A 14,601-nucleotide genomic window follows, 5' to 3' on the forward strand; every position below is an offset into this window, starting at 1 on the left:
CGTTCCTGAGCCTCAGGTCCCTTTCACGGAAGTCCCGCTCTAGCAGGGTAGAGGCAGAGGTTCAGGTCCCCTACACGTGGGGCGGGGCCTCTCCCAAGCTCTGCATTGGGGCGGGGCTGTGTGGGCACTGTGGGGCGGGGCACAGACACTGTCAGGGGTGAGGATCTCCACATTTGGGGCTAGGACTGTAGACCCTTGACCTGTGCAAATACACTTGTCCTCACCATCCCCAAAACCATTGCCCTCAGGGCCGCGTGTTCGGGCCAGGCACTCACCCCACGGGGCCTTGCTACATTGGACTGGACACCTACATCCAACACCTACCATTCCAATCCTCAGCACTTAGGCCTCTCCTCTGTTCAGTGGGATCAGAGCCATGGCTGATAGAAGGAAAAACAGGAAAAGGCCATTTAGACCACACTTTCCGCTCCTGTCTTCTGCTACCTCCATCCAGCTCCTAATGGGACATCTCAGGCCAGGCCTGGAGGCAGTGATGGTCCACTGAGACCACCACGGGACACGACTCAGTATAAAGGTGCTTGCCTGGCTGGCAAGGCATGCTACAAAAACTAGACAAAATACCTTGGTACGCCAAGTAAAATGTGGAATAAACAAGAGAGGCAGGCTGAACTTCTCCACACACTTTCACAAATACCCCCACAACCATGCCCTGTGCCTGCCTAGACTGAAAGCACCATCTAAAGTCTCTGCAGTGACTGGGAGCTGGAGCCAGAAGCCTGGTTTGGGCCTGACAGGAGGCTCCTCTTCTTTGGCTGTGCTCAGATGGTCTCCCTGAGTCGCCGCCAGGTCAGCAGGCGCAGTGCTCCCAGGCTGCTCTCCGCGGACCTGGGCTCCTCAGACCTTGGCTCTCCTTCCACCAACAGCTAGGCCGCCTGGCCTCCATTCTCCACAGGCCAGGGACTCAGGCCTCCTCCGTCCTCAGGTCCCTACTCACTTCCTGTCCTCCTTCCTCAGGCCCGGGGCACCGCTCTCCTCCTGCCTGCGGGCCTGTGGATCACGCCTGTGGCAGCTCACCTGCACAAGTCACTCCTGGCTGTGGCTTTCCGGCACCTCGGCTTCCTTTCCCGGAAGTCCCGCCCTCCCAGGGTGGAGCCAGAGGTTCTGGTCCTCTCAACATGGGGCGGGGCCTCTTCCCAGGCTCTGCAGAGGGCCGGGGCCTTGTGGAAGGCATAGGGCAGGGCTGTGACACCACCAGGGGCGGGGCCGTGGCAATGGCATGGGAAGGGGCCACAAAGCCACCAGGGGCGGGGCTGTGTGGGCACTGTGGGGCGGGGCCCAGACACGGTCAGGGGTGAGGATCTCCACATTTGGGGCTAGGACTGTCGACCCTTGACCTGTGCAAATGCACTTGTCCTCGACATAGCCAAAGCCATTGCCCTCAGGGCCACCAGTTCGGGCTGGGCCCTTACCCCGTGGGGCCTTGCCCTCACACCAGGCCTGGCGTTCAGACCAGGCCTTCACTGTCCCCACCCCGCCGCTGAGCCACAGCTCTTCTCTGGCCTTACAATGTGCATGCTTGTATGGGGATGGGAGGATGGGACTCAGGGCTCCCGCATGCAAGGCACCAATCCACCTGGAGCCAGTGCTCGCGCGTGATGGAAGGGGATGGTGACGCCATGGGTGGCATGTGCGGGAGGCCTGTATATCAGCGACGTGCTAGCAGTGCCCTGACCCCTAACACAACCCCGCCACCCTCGCCGCAACCCAATCCAACCCTGACCCCTGACCCAGGTCCCAGGAAGGACATGAAACGAAGAGGCCAGGGGCCTGGGTAAGGCATGAGTTCTCCAGAGAAGGTTCTAATGGGGTCCATCCACACTGTTCTACCTTGAGCTATAGAACCAGAACCTCTATTCATGATTCCAAGCTTCCAGGCTCTACACATTTTACCCAGAAACTCTGTGCATTTTCTCTCCAAAATGCCTACAAACGCTAGAAATCATGAAAACCAAAGGCGGCATAAAAACAACCAGGGTTAAGAGATGTGGTACTTGCCTAGCTTGTGCAAGGCCCTGGAACACAATACCACTGGAAATCACTAAAAAGAAAATTAAATACTTTTGTGTGCCTAATAAAATGTGGCTCACTCCTGTCATGCTAGCTACTCAGGAGGCTGAGACCAGAGGATCCAGGTTCAAAGCCAGCTCAGGCAGGAAAGTTCATAAGGCTGTTATCTCCAATGCCACACTAGAAAACCAGAATTGGCGCTGTGGCTCAGGTGGTAGAGCACTAGTCTTCAACTGAAGACCTCAAGGACAGAACCCAGGCACAAATTTCAGGCCCCACATCCGGCGAAGAAAAAAATTTTAAATAAATAAAAGTTTAAAAATAAATGTGTGTGGGGCTGGGGATATGGCCTAGTGGCAAGAGTGCTTGCCTCGTATACATGAGGCCCTAGGTTCGATTCCCCAGCACCACATATACAGAAAATGGCCAGAAGTGGCGCTGTGGCTCAAGTGGCAGAGTGCTAGCCTTGAGCAAGAAGAAGCCAGGGACAGTGCTCAGGCCCTGAGTCCAAGGCCCAGGACTGGTCCAAAAAATAAATAATTAAATAGATAGATAGATGTGTGTAAGACTTATATGATAAAAATGAAAATCTTTTTCTTGCCAATCCTGGAGCTTGAAGTCAGGGTCTAGGCACTGTCCCTGAGCTTCTTTTGCTCAAGGGTAGTACTCTACCACTTGAGCCACAACACCACTTCCTGCTTTTTCTGTGTATGTGGTACTAAGGAATCAAACAGAGGGTTTCATGAATGCTAGGGGAGCACCCTACCACTAAGCCACATTCCCACCCCAAAAAAATCTTTTTGTGCTGGTCAGGGGCTTGAACTCAGGCATGAGCACTCTACCACTGAGACACAGCTCTGCTTCTACTAGAGGTTTGTTGTTGTTATTGGTGGTAAAGAACCTCATGGACTTTCCTACCAGGGCTGGTTTCGAACTGCAATCAAGAAAGCTTGGCCTCCTGAGTACATAGGATTACAGGCATCTGGAAAAAACATTTTCCACACATCCCCTCCACCCTAACCTCTGTGCCCTATGCAAGACCTGGGGGTCTCGGGGTTGATGTTCTAATAACCAAGATTTGTTGAGGTCCACTGAGCCCATCCTACATTGGACTGGACACCTAGATGCAACACCTACCATTCCAATCCTCAGCACTTAGGCCTCTCCTCTGTTCAGTGGGATCAGAGCCATGGCTGATGGAAGGAAAAACAGGAAAAGGCCATTTAGAACACACTTTCTGCTCCTGTCTTCTGCTACCTCCATCCAGCTCCTAATGGGACAGATCTCACGCCAGGCCTGGGGGCAGTGATGGTCCACTGAGACCACCAGGGGACACGACTCAATATAAATGTGCTTGCCTGGCTGGCAAAGCATGATCCAAAAACTAGACAAAATACCTTGGCATGCCAAGTACAATGTGGAATAAACAAGAGAGGCAGGCTGACCTTCTCCACACACTTTCACAAATACTCACACAACCATGCCCTGAGCCTGCCTAGACTGGAATCACCATCTAAAGTCTCTGCAGTGACTGGGAGTTGGATCCAGAAGCCTGGTTTGGGCATGTTATAATGTAAATGATCAGAGAAACCACATTTTGAAGGATCAAATCTTGGAGTCTTTATAAGAATGCTAGCAGTCTATGGGCAGCCAATAGTTACAAAGGCCTGCTGCCCACAAATATATTTATCACTGTTAGGAAACAGGCCAGAGAGGAAAGAAAAAACAAAAACTATACTAACAAAACAACTGAGCTCCAAGAGCAGATTTGGGACACCATATTGACCAGAGATAAGCCAGGAGACAGGACACAGGATTCAACACGGAGATGTGTGGTATGGTGTAATAGCACCAGTGCCTGTCTGGGCCTAAATAAGGTAAAGTCAGGGGACAGGGTAATAGGAAGCTCCTATTCCCAAGCACTGGACTGACAGGTTCAGTAACCTATAAGGGAAGTGCTCACCCTTGTCTCCAGGAATTCAGGCACAACCATCACCTGGGGGTCAGAATTCCCTCCCTCTAACATGAAGAAGAGATGCCAGACCCTACAATTCAACATGTGTGTGGCCAAGATGGCGCCAGCCAGACCTGACCCCCTTAATTGAGAGCTTAGCCACCCTGAAGCCACTGTAGGAAGGGCACAAATGAACAAACAAGAGAGGAAGGCCACACTTCACACACAATCACACCCCACACCCATGTTCTGGGCCTCAAAGTGCAAGCTAAAAGCTCGACAATGACTAGAGCCAGCTTCAGAGGCCTGATTTGGGGACTGGCCTCACCCAAACCACTTTAGGAGAAGCAAACTATTTCTCCACACTGTCCCTCACCTGTATCCATGCCCTGGGCCTGCCTAGACTGAAAGTGCCAGCTAAAAGCCAGCTCCAGAAGCCTGGTTTGGGGACTGGCCCCACCAAAGCCACTTCAGGAAGGACACAAACAGAGAGGCAGGCAGGCAGGCAATAAAAACCAACACCCACGCCATGGGCCTGCCAGGACTGAAAGCACTGGCTAAATGCTCTGCACTGACTGGGAGCAATATCCAGAAGACTGGTTTGAGGCCTAGCCTCACCGAAGCCAACAGGGAGGCAGGCCGCGCTCCTCCACACACTTTCACAAGCACCCCACAACCATAGCCTGGGCCTGCCAAGACTGAAAGCCAGCTAAATGCGCGGCACAGACTGGAATCCGGCTCTGGAGGCCTGGTTTGAGGCATAGCCTTACCAAAGCCACTTGAGGAAGGGCACAAAGGAGCAAACAGGAGAGGCAGGCCATGCTTCTCCACACACATTCACAAGCACCCCATACCCATGCCGTGGGCCCAACCTGCCAGGAAGCTCGGCTTACTTAGCTCTGCTTGTCTTCTGGAGCTGCCTTGGTGGACCTGGGTCCAGCCTTTTCCACACACAAGCAGCATCTGCACACGCAGTCCTCCAGGCTTCCCCACACAGAAAAGCGGCTGATGCCTGATAGGACAGGTGTACGAAGGCCAACCCATCAGCAAACCACAGTGAGCCTGACCAGCTTTGTAGGCCTGACCCAACTAGAGGACCCGCAGAGAAAGGAGCTCTTCCTAGCCTCCTGGCATGTCTGTTTGTTCCAGGCAGAAGGGACCTAAACCAATCCAGCACCCAAGCCACACCCCTTGACCTCTCACTTCCTCCCCTTGCCTCTCCCTTCTCCTTCCATGTTGCCCCATAAGCCCAGTCCTTTCACTTCTCATTTCCTTGCCCTCACCCCTCCCCTCTCCTGCAGTGATGACCCACAAGCCTCACCCCTGCACCTCAGGCACAACTCCTCTACCCACTTTCACAGCCAGCCTCAACCATTGCCTGGGCCTGCCAAGACAGAAAACCACAGCTAAAAGGATTGGCACTGAAGAAGCCAGCTCCAGAGGCCTGCTTTGAGGCCTAGCCTCAACCAAAGCCACTTCAGGAAGGGCACAAACAAGCAAACAGGAAGGAGAGGCCGCACTCCTCCTCACACTTTCACACCCACCCCACAACCGTGGCCTGGGCCTGCCAAGACTAAAAGCACCAGCTAAAATCTCTGCACTGGGGCTGGGGATATAGCCTAGCGGCAAGAGTGCCTGCCTCGGATACACGAGGCCCTAGGTTCGATTCCCCAGCACCACATATACAGAAAACGGCCAGAAGCGGCGCTGTGGCTCAAGTGGCAGAGTGCTAGCCTTGAGCGGGAAGAAGCCAGGGACAGTGCTCAGGCCCTGAGTCCAAGGCCCAGGACTGGCAAAAAAATAAAAAAAAATAAAAAAATAAATAAAATCTCTGCACTGACTCGAAGCCGGCTCCAGAGGCCTGGTTTGAGGCCTAGCCTCACCTAAGCCACTTCAGGAAGGGCACAAATGAGCAATCAGGAGAGGCAGGATGCGCTCCTCTACACAATTTCACAAACACCACACAACCACAGCCTGGGCCTGCCAAGACTGAAACCACCAGATAAAGGATAGGCAGACACTGACTGCAAGCTGGCTCCGGAGGCCTGGTTTGATGCCTAGCCTCACCAAAGCCACTTCAGGAAGGACACAAACAAGTAAACAGGAGGGGCAGGCCACGATTCTCCACACACTCTCACACCCACCCAACAACCGTGGCCTGGGCCTGCCAAGACTAAAAGCACCAACTAAAAGCTCGGGACTGACTCAAGGCCGGCTCCAGAGGCCTGGTTTTAGGCATAGCCTCACCAAAGCCACATCAGGAAGGGCACAAACAAGCAAGCGGGAGAGGCAGGCCATGCTTCTCCACACACTTTCACAGCTCCCCACACCCATGCCCTGAGCCCCACTGCCACATAGCTCTACTTGTATTCCAGAGTTGCCTCAAAGTCAGCTTGGTGCACCTAGGTCAGGCCTTCGCCACACACAAGCCGCATCTGTGAATGGTCAGTGTTCCTACAGGTTTCCCCACACAAACAAGGGTATGGTGTCTGATAGGACAGGTGTACATAGGCCCAGACCCACCACCAAACCACAGTGAGCCTGACAGCTTTATAGCCCCAAACCCAAAGATGGGGGCTACTGGCAGGACTACTAGTCCCAGTCAGAACCGAAATAAACCAGTCCACTTCCAGGGCCACGGCCCTTCTCACTTCCTCCTGCTTTCTCTGCCCCTCTTGTGCTGTAAGGCCCCGTAAGTCCTGCCCCTGCACCTCTAGCTTCCTTGCCCTTGCCCCTCCCCTCTCTAGCTGTGATGGCCATAAGCTCCAGCCCGGCACCTCTAGCTTCCTGGCTCTTGCCATGCCTCTCTTGTGCTCTGACACCCCATAAGCCTTGACCCTGCACCTCTAGCTTCCTGAGGCCCCACCTGCTGCCCTGCCTGCCTAGCAGAAGGCCTTTGCTCCAACCCAGGGCCTGGTGCAGGACACTCCACAAGCCTTCAGGGTCTCTCCTGCACCTAGAACTATCAACCCACTGGCACAAGCAGGCTTAAGGGGACACCTGCTAGGGACAGCGGCTAGGGGCATCACATGGTAATTTCCATTCATCCCAGATTACTGTCACAATCAGACTTGGCAGATAAGGGGGCCAGGGGAGGGAGAACAGAGAGAAGGACAGACAAGACCAGAGAGCAAAACAAAACAAGAATAAACAGGCTGGGTTTTTATTGATGTTTACATATTATTCTGTTTTCCAGAGACATGGGTCTCTGTTAGACCTTTACAGCAATCTACTTGGTGAAGGATGAATTTAAATTAAAACATTCAAACTTCTCCTGACTTCATCAACCAGTATTTCCTTCAAAAATTTAAAGTGGGAGGCAGGCAAACAGCCATGGAAAACAATGGCCAAGAATTCATAGGCAACAAGTGCTATCTTCACAAAAAGCTACCATCCAACATTAGTTTATTTGTAGCTTCATGCTCCCTCATAAACTACAAAAACGAATTAAAAACCTGTACTCTCCCTCTCCCTCCCTGCCTTCTTCCTTCCCTCACTCTGACCTCATCCCTGCTTGCCCAAATAATACTCTAGAAACAGAGTAAAGAGATCTTTAAAGATGAAATTCATGCTGGAAAACACAGAGACAAAATAACACACACACACACACACACACACACACACACACACACACACACACACAGACACGACAAAATGAAGCCAGAATATGGGCTGAAACTCAAACAGTGCAGCACAATCTTCAGTAGAAAAGCTAAAGAACAGCACCCAAGTCCTAAATTCAATCCCTATTAACAGCTTGCACACGCGCGCACACACACACACAACTAAGGAAAAAAACACTGTTCCACACACATACATGTCACACCTGTCATTTCCCAAGTAAACAGCAGAGGGCGCCCTAGCACTTGGGACAGCACCACAGAGCCCAACTCTGACTATGTACGGACAATTTCCACAGGTTCCTACTGATATTCTCTTGGGTGCCTTCTCACTGAAGCACTGAGGGAGTCATTGAGCATAGGGCAGAGTCCAACTATTAGAGAAATACCTAAAGGTAGAACGAATGGGTCACAGCATAAGATATCTGTTTTTGAGCCGGGTAGGGTGGAAAATGCAGTTAACCCCAACAGTTGGGAAGCTGAGGCCGAAGACTACAAGTTCGAGACCGGCCTGGTCTATTGCAGCAATACAACGTCTGGAGAAAGAAAAATGAGAAGGGGAGGAGAGAAGAGAGGGAAAGGGGAGAGGAGAAAGCCACTGTTTTCTTCAGCATACTAATTCATAAAAGCGGCTGGTCTAGAAAAATGCAACATCAACTGTATTCTGCATGGTAACATTCCAACACTTACTAAAATAAAGCCAATCCTAGAAATAATGAACCACTAAAAATGTCCCTAAGAATCACCATCAACACAAGGGATTTGAACATATGAATCAGAAAAAGAATAAACAGTCAACGTGTGCCACTGTTGAACAATCAATGACATACAATTTATGGACATTCAACACTTAGTTGCATCTCCTTCCATGTTCACATGTTTGGACCATGTGTCTCTCAGGTTATTCAGTGGTCTGTTCTTTTGCTGTTGTCCGTCGTGGGCTGTCCTTGAGCCAGTGCCACTTCTGGTTTTCTGGCATTTAATTGGAGATAAGGGACTCAAGGACATTCCTGCCTGCGCTGGCTTTGAGCCATGATCCTCAGATCTCAGCCTCCTGAGTAGCAAGGATTACTGGTGTGAGCCACTGGTGCCTGGCTCTATTCTTGATTTATTGACACTCTTAGGAATTAATTTTTGCAGCTTAGATTTGGATTCTTAGGAGGTTGATACTGATTTCCTTTAAAAGATTTCAATTTATCAAGACTTTCTGTTAAAGACTTGTGGATTTTCTGTCACCCCTGATAACACCTACTAATCTCCAGGGTTCAGTCTTATCCAGCCGAAGCATCATGGTGGCCTTTCCAGCCTGAGTCTACAGTGCTCAGTGCATGCCTGGGACACCCCACTCTCTACCATCAGACAACCCTCGTGTTGATCAAGGGAGGCCCATGCTTCTGTTGCTTCAAAGGCGACAGCGTCTGATCCTCAGATGTGCCTAAAGTGTCATCTCAAAACCCCGGACTTGGGCTGAGAATGTGGCTTAGTGGTAGAGTGCTTGCCTAGCACGCATGAAGCCTTGAGTTCGGCTCCTCAGTACCACATAAACAGAAAAGCCCGGAAATGGTGCTGTCATTAAAGTGGTAGAGTGCTGGCATTAAGCAAAAAGAAGCTCAGGGACAGCTCTCAGGCCAAGTTCAAGTACCAGGAGTAAACAGCCAGTCCACATGGCATGCTTTATGGCTAAAATGTGTGTTTTGCCAACTCTCATTCTGCATCCTGCCTCATAGCAGCAATAGAGGCCCCAAGTATCTGTGTGGCTACTTAGGTGGAATTCATGTCTGAAACTGTGCACAAATGAGCATAAGGGATAGCTCCCAGGGTTTGAGAGGCCATTTGCCTGGTGACACCATGGCACTACTTCAGTATAGTTTTCAAATCCCTCCATCGCCCAGTACTACCTTGCAGCACGGACAGCCAGGGTCTGGGTGCTTCAGTCCCAGTGACACTGATTGCTGAGCTACTAAATTAAACCCAGTGGCCATCTTTGCATACCAGGTCCTTGTCACCTTCTCCCTGATGCCTCCTCATATGATTGTGATTCAATGATTAGAGGGTCTTAGAACGTTGACCTACAGTGACACCAACTTCAGAATGTTTTTGAATGGGTGTCACTTCTTCAGGGGAGGGGATGTCATTCAAGCCACTTTTCTACATTGGGCCATACTTCCAGATACTACACTCAAAATTCCAAGTGTATGTTCTCCATGTTTTCTTCAGATACTAGACACATTTTACCATCAAAGTAATTACAGTCAGAAGAAATCAACAGGAACCAAAGGATGGCCATGCTGGAACTACTCCCCAGGGAAGCGGGATCCTATACAGGTGACAGGGGAAGAACAAAACAAAGTCACACAGAAGCTCCTTACTAGAAAACTTGAATAAAACCAGTCTTAAGGAAATGACTGGGTTATATTAAAGGGGTGAGGTTCAGTGTTGAGTTGCTTGCCTAGGTCGTGGGAAGCCCTGAAACACAATAAATTTCAAATTCACCAAAAAAAAAAACATTTAAATGCCTTGGTATGCTGAACAAAATGTGTGTAAGACCTATGTAATAAAAATATTTTCCACACAGCCCCTCATCCCCTAACCCACAATCACAGAGCAGGACATGACCAAAAGCAGAACTGAATGCATAGCAAAAACTCAGAGGCTTGGGCAGAGGCCTAGGGTCACTAAAGTTGTTCTGATCAGCACCAACCTACCAAGCAGTAAAAGATAAGCTGCCCTTACTCACACATGCCTTCACCTCCTTCTCCAGGCCCCAGGATGGATATGAAAGTATAAATGAAAACTTTATGCAGACTTGAACATAGGCCAGGGGCCTGGGCAAGGCATGAGTTCACCAGACCAGGTTTTAATGGGAGCCATCCACTATGTCCTACCTTGAGCTATAGAGCCAGAACCTCTATTCAGAATTCCAAGCTTCCAGGCTCTACACATTTTATTCTGACACTCTGTGCACTCAGTGCATTTTCTCTTCAAAATGCCTACAAAGGCTGGAAATCATGGAAACCAAAGGCGGCATAAAAACAACCAGGGCTAAGAGCTGAGGTACTTGCCTAGCTTGTGGAAGGCCCTGGAACACAATACCACTGGAACTCACAAAAAAGAAAGTGAAATACTTTTACATGCCTAATAAAATGTGGCTCACTCCTGTCATCCTAGCTACTCAGGAGGCTGAGACCAGAGGATCCAGGTTCAAAGCCAGCTCAGGCAGGAAAGTTAATAAGACTGTTATCTCCAATGACCCACTAGAAAACAGAAGTGGTGCTGTGGCTCAGACTAGTCTTCAGCTGAAGACCTTGAGGACAGAACCCAGGCACAGAGTTCACAACCCACATTCGGCAAAGAAAAAAATTTTAAATAAATAAAAGTTTAAAAATAAATGTGCAGGGCTGGGGATATGGCCTAGTGGCAAGAGTGCCTGCCTCATATACATGAGGCCCTAGGTTCGATTCCCCAGCACCACATATACAGAAAATGGCCAGAAGTGGCGCTGTGGCTCAAGTGGCAGAGTGCTAGCCTTGAGCGGGAAGAAGCCAGGGACAGTGCTCAGGCCCTGAGTCCAAGCCCCAGGACTGGCAAAAAATAAAAAATAAAAAAAATAAAAATAAAAATAAATGTGCAGGCGCCAGCGACCACCCAGGCAGATAGCGGTACAGAGTCCCAAATCCGTACTATTTGTGTGTCTACGTAACATTTGCCAGTCACCCATCACAGAAGCAGTTTTCAGAAAACATGTAGCTGACCAAAATGTTTCAGATAATTGGGCCATTGACAGCGGTGTTGTTTCCAACTAGAACGTGGGTCGTGCCCCAGATCCAAGAGCTATGAGCTGCCTAAGATTTCATGACATTACCACAGCCCATAAGGCAAGACAGGTCACCAAAGACGACTTTGCTACATTCGAATACATGCTGTCTATGGATGAAAGCAATCTGAGATATTTGAAAAGAATAAGTAATCAAGTTAAAAACTGCAAAGCTAAAATTGAACTACTTGGGAGCTATGATCCACAAAAACAACTCATGATTGAAGATCCCTATTATAGAAACAACTCCGACTTTGAGCTGGTCTATCAACAGTGCCTCCGGTGTTGCAAGGCCTTCCTAGAGAAGGCCCACTAGGTTAGCACTGCCCACAGCCAAGCCAACAACTCACCCACTAGTCCTGTGCCTAAGTGTAGAAGCTTTCCTTAGCCCCAGCCCCTGTTGTTTCTTCAGCTGACTTACTCTTAAACATAATTGTAGGTGACAAATTAGTTTTATTTAACCAAGAAGTTAAATGACTTCTCATTTTCTCCTGATTAACAAACAGTGGAACAAGGAAACAGGGAAGAACAAAATACAACCCTGTGAAGTAATAATGACCTGAGCTCAAGAAGACCTGGACAGTGTGGTCTACTTGGCATGTTGCATGACTAGCACTGCCCAGTACACCAGCTTACCTTGTACCTTGCTGACCTGGGCTCTTATAGAGTCACAATAGCTCTACTGATAGCAGCTCCTCTGCTCTCAGAAATGTTTTAACTCAGTTTACTCGTAGAGCACACTTGTATGTTTAAGATAGAAGCAAGGAATGGTGGTGACTGTAAATCCAGCACTAGGGAGGATGAGGCAGGAGGATCATAAGTTCAAGGCCAGCCTGGGCTATAACATGCCTCAAATTACAAAAAAACACAAAATAAGAGGAAGACTGGTGGAATAAATCTTTAGTATTCTTATTACTTGTTGCTTTGTATTTAGTTTATTTCACGGGGGTCAGCTTATTTGTTCCAATTTGAGCCACTTTGACTTTAAGAATTGAATTCTATATTGGAAGTACACTTGTATGCAAGTAACCTTCAGTCAGTGGAGAGAATGTTTTCCATACACATGCAACTCTAGTGTCCAATCAAAATTGACCAGCCATGAAGTTTTAAAAATTGCAGAGTGCCATTAGGTTGGTGTGCAGTAATGATATGTTTGTAACTATTCTTTCATCAGCATTTAGTAACTTCCAGGCAAACAGGTACCTTTGGTGTACCATCAATTAGCTCACCTCAAAGTATAAGGATATTTCAGAAAATATTATTTTCAAAATAAACAACTATGGAGTTATATAAGATAAAAAATAAATAAATGCGTGTAAGACATATATGATAAAAATGAAAATTTTTTTGCCAATCCTGGAGCTTGAAGTCAGGGTCTAGGCACTGTCCCTGAGCTTCAGTTGCTCAAGGGTAGTACTCTACCACTTGAGCCACAGCACCACTTCCTGCTTTTTCTGATATATGGTACTGAGGAATCAAACGCAGGGTTTCATGAATGCTAGGGGGACATCCTACCATTAACCCACATTCCCACCCCCAAAAATCTTTCTGTGCTGCTCAGGGGCTTGAACTCAGGCATGAGCACGGGCTGGTGACATCATGGATGGCACATGCAGGGAGGCGTGTGCATCAGCAGCGCCCTGACCCTGACCCAACCCCGCAAACCTCACCCCGACCCAATCCAACTGCCATGACCCAATCCAACCCCGACCCCTAACCCAGGCCCCAGGATGGACATGAAAGGAACAGAGGCCAGGGGCCTGGGCAAGGCATGAGTTCTCCAGAGCAGGTTATAATCGGGGCCATCCACACTGTTCTAACTTGGGCTATAGAGCCAGAACCTCTATTCAGGATTCCAAGCTTCCAGGCTATACACATTTTAGCCAGACACTCTGTGCATTTTCTCTTCAAAATGTCTAAAAGGGCTGGAAATCATGGAAACCAAAGGTAGCATAAAAACAACCAGGGCTAAGAGATGAGGTACTTGCCTAGCTTATGGAAGGCACTGGAACTCACAAAAAAGTGAAATACTTTTGTATGCCTAATAAAATGTGGCTCACTCCTGTCATCCTAGCTACTCAGGAGGCTGAGACAAGAGGATCCAGGTTCAAAGCCAGCTCAGGCAAGAAAGTTCATAACAATTATCTCCAATGACCCACTAGAAAACCAGAAGTGGCACTGTGGCTCAATTGGTAGAGCAGTAGCGTTCTGCTGAGGAGCTCAAGGACAGCACCAGGCCCAGAATTCAAGCCCCACAGCCAGCAAAAAAAAAAATATTTTAAATAAACAAAAAATTAATGTGTGTAAGAACTATAAATATGATAAAATGAAAATCTTTTGTTGTTGTTGTTGTAGCTGTTTTTGCCAGTCATGGAGCTTGAACTCAGGGTCTGGGCACTGTTCCTGAGCTTCTTTTGCTGAAGGCTAATACTCTTACCACTAGAGCCACAGCCCTACTTCCTACTTTTTCTGTGTATGTGGTACTGAAGAATAAAACACAGGGTTTCATGACTGCTAGGGGAATACCCTACCACTAAGCCACATTCCCAGCCCCATAAAATCTTTTGGGGCTGGTCCTGGGGCTTGTATGGGTACTCTACCACTTGAGCCACAGCTCTGCTTCTACTAGAGGTATGTTGTTTTTGCTGATTGGTGATAAAGAGCCTCATGAACTTTCCTACCAGGCTGGATTCAAACTGTAATCAACAGATTTTGTGTGTGTGTGTGTTTTTTTTTTTTTTTGGCCAGTCGTGGGCCTTGGACTCAGGGCCTGAGCACTGTCCCTGGCTTCTTCCCGCTCAAGGCTAGCACTCTGCCACTTGAGCCACAGCGCCCCTTCTGGCCGTTTTCTGTATATGTGGTGCTGGGGAATCGAACCTAGGGCCTCGTGTATCCAAGGCAGGCACTCTTGCCACTAGGCCATATCCCCAGCCCCTGTAATCAACAGATTTTGGAATCCTGAGTACATAGGATTACAGGCATCTGGAAAAAACATTTTCCACACATTCCCTCCAACCTAAACTCCGTGCCATATGCAACTCCTGGGTTGTGGTCTATGTTCTCCAAACCAAGATTTCTTGGGGTCCAGTGAGGCCATCCTACATTGGACTGGACACCTAGATCCAACACCTACCATTCCAATCCTCAGCACTTAGGCCTCTCCTCTGTTGAGTGAGATCAGAGCC

The 14,601-nt window shown here is 49.0% G+C and overlaps 1 pseudogene; it reads left to right on the forward strand.

Moving 5' to 3' along the window:
• Positions 1–11,225: 11,225 nt before the first annotated feature.
• On the forward strand, positions 11,226–11,732 carry LOC125367861 (annotated as a pseudogene).
• The last annotated feature ends 2,869 nt before the right edge of the window (positions 11,733–14,601 follow it).

The sequence above is a fragment of the Perognathus longimembris genome, chromosome 19 (genome assembly GCF_023159225.1).
Source record: "Perognathus longimembris pacificus isolate PPM17 chromosome 19, ASM2315922v1, whole genome shotgun sequence".
Lineage (NCBI taxonomy): Eukaryota > Metazoa > Chordata > Mammalia > Rodentia > Heteromyidae > Perognathus > Perognathus longimembris.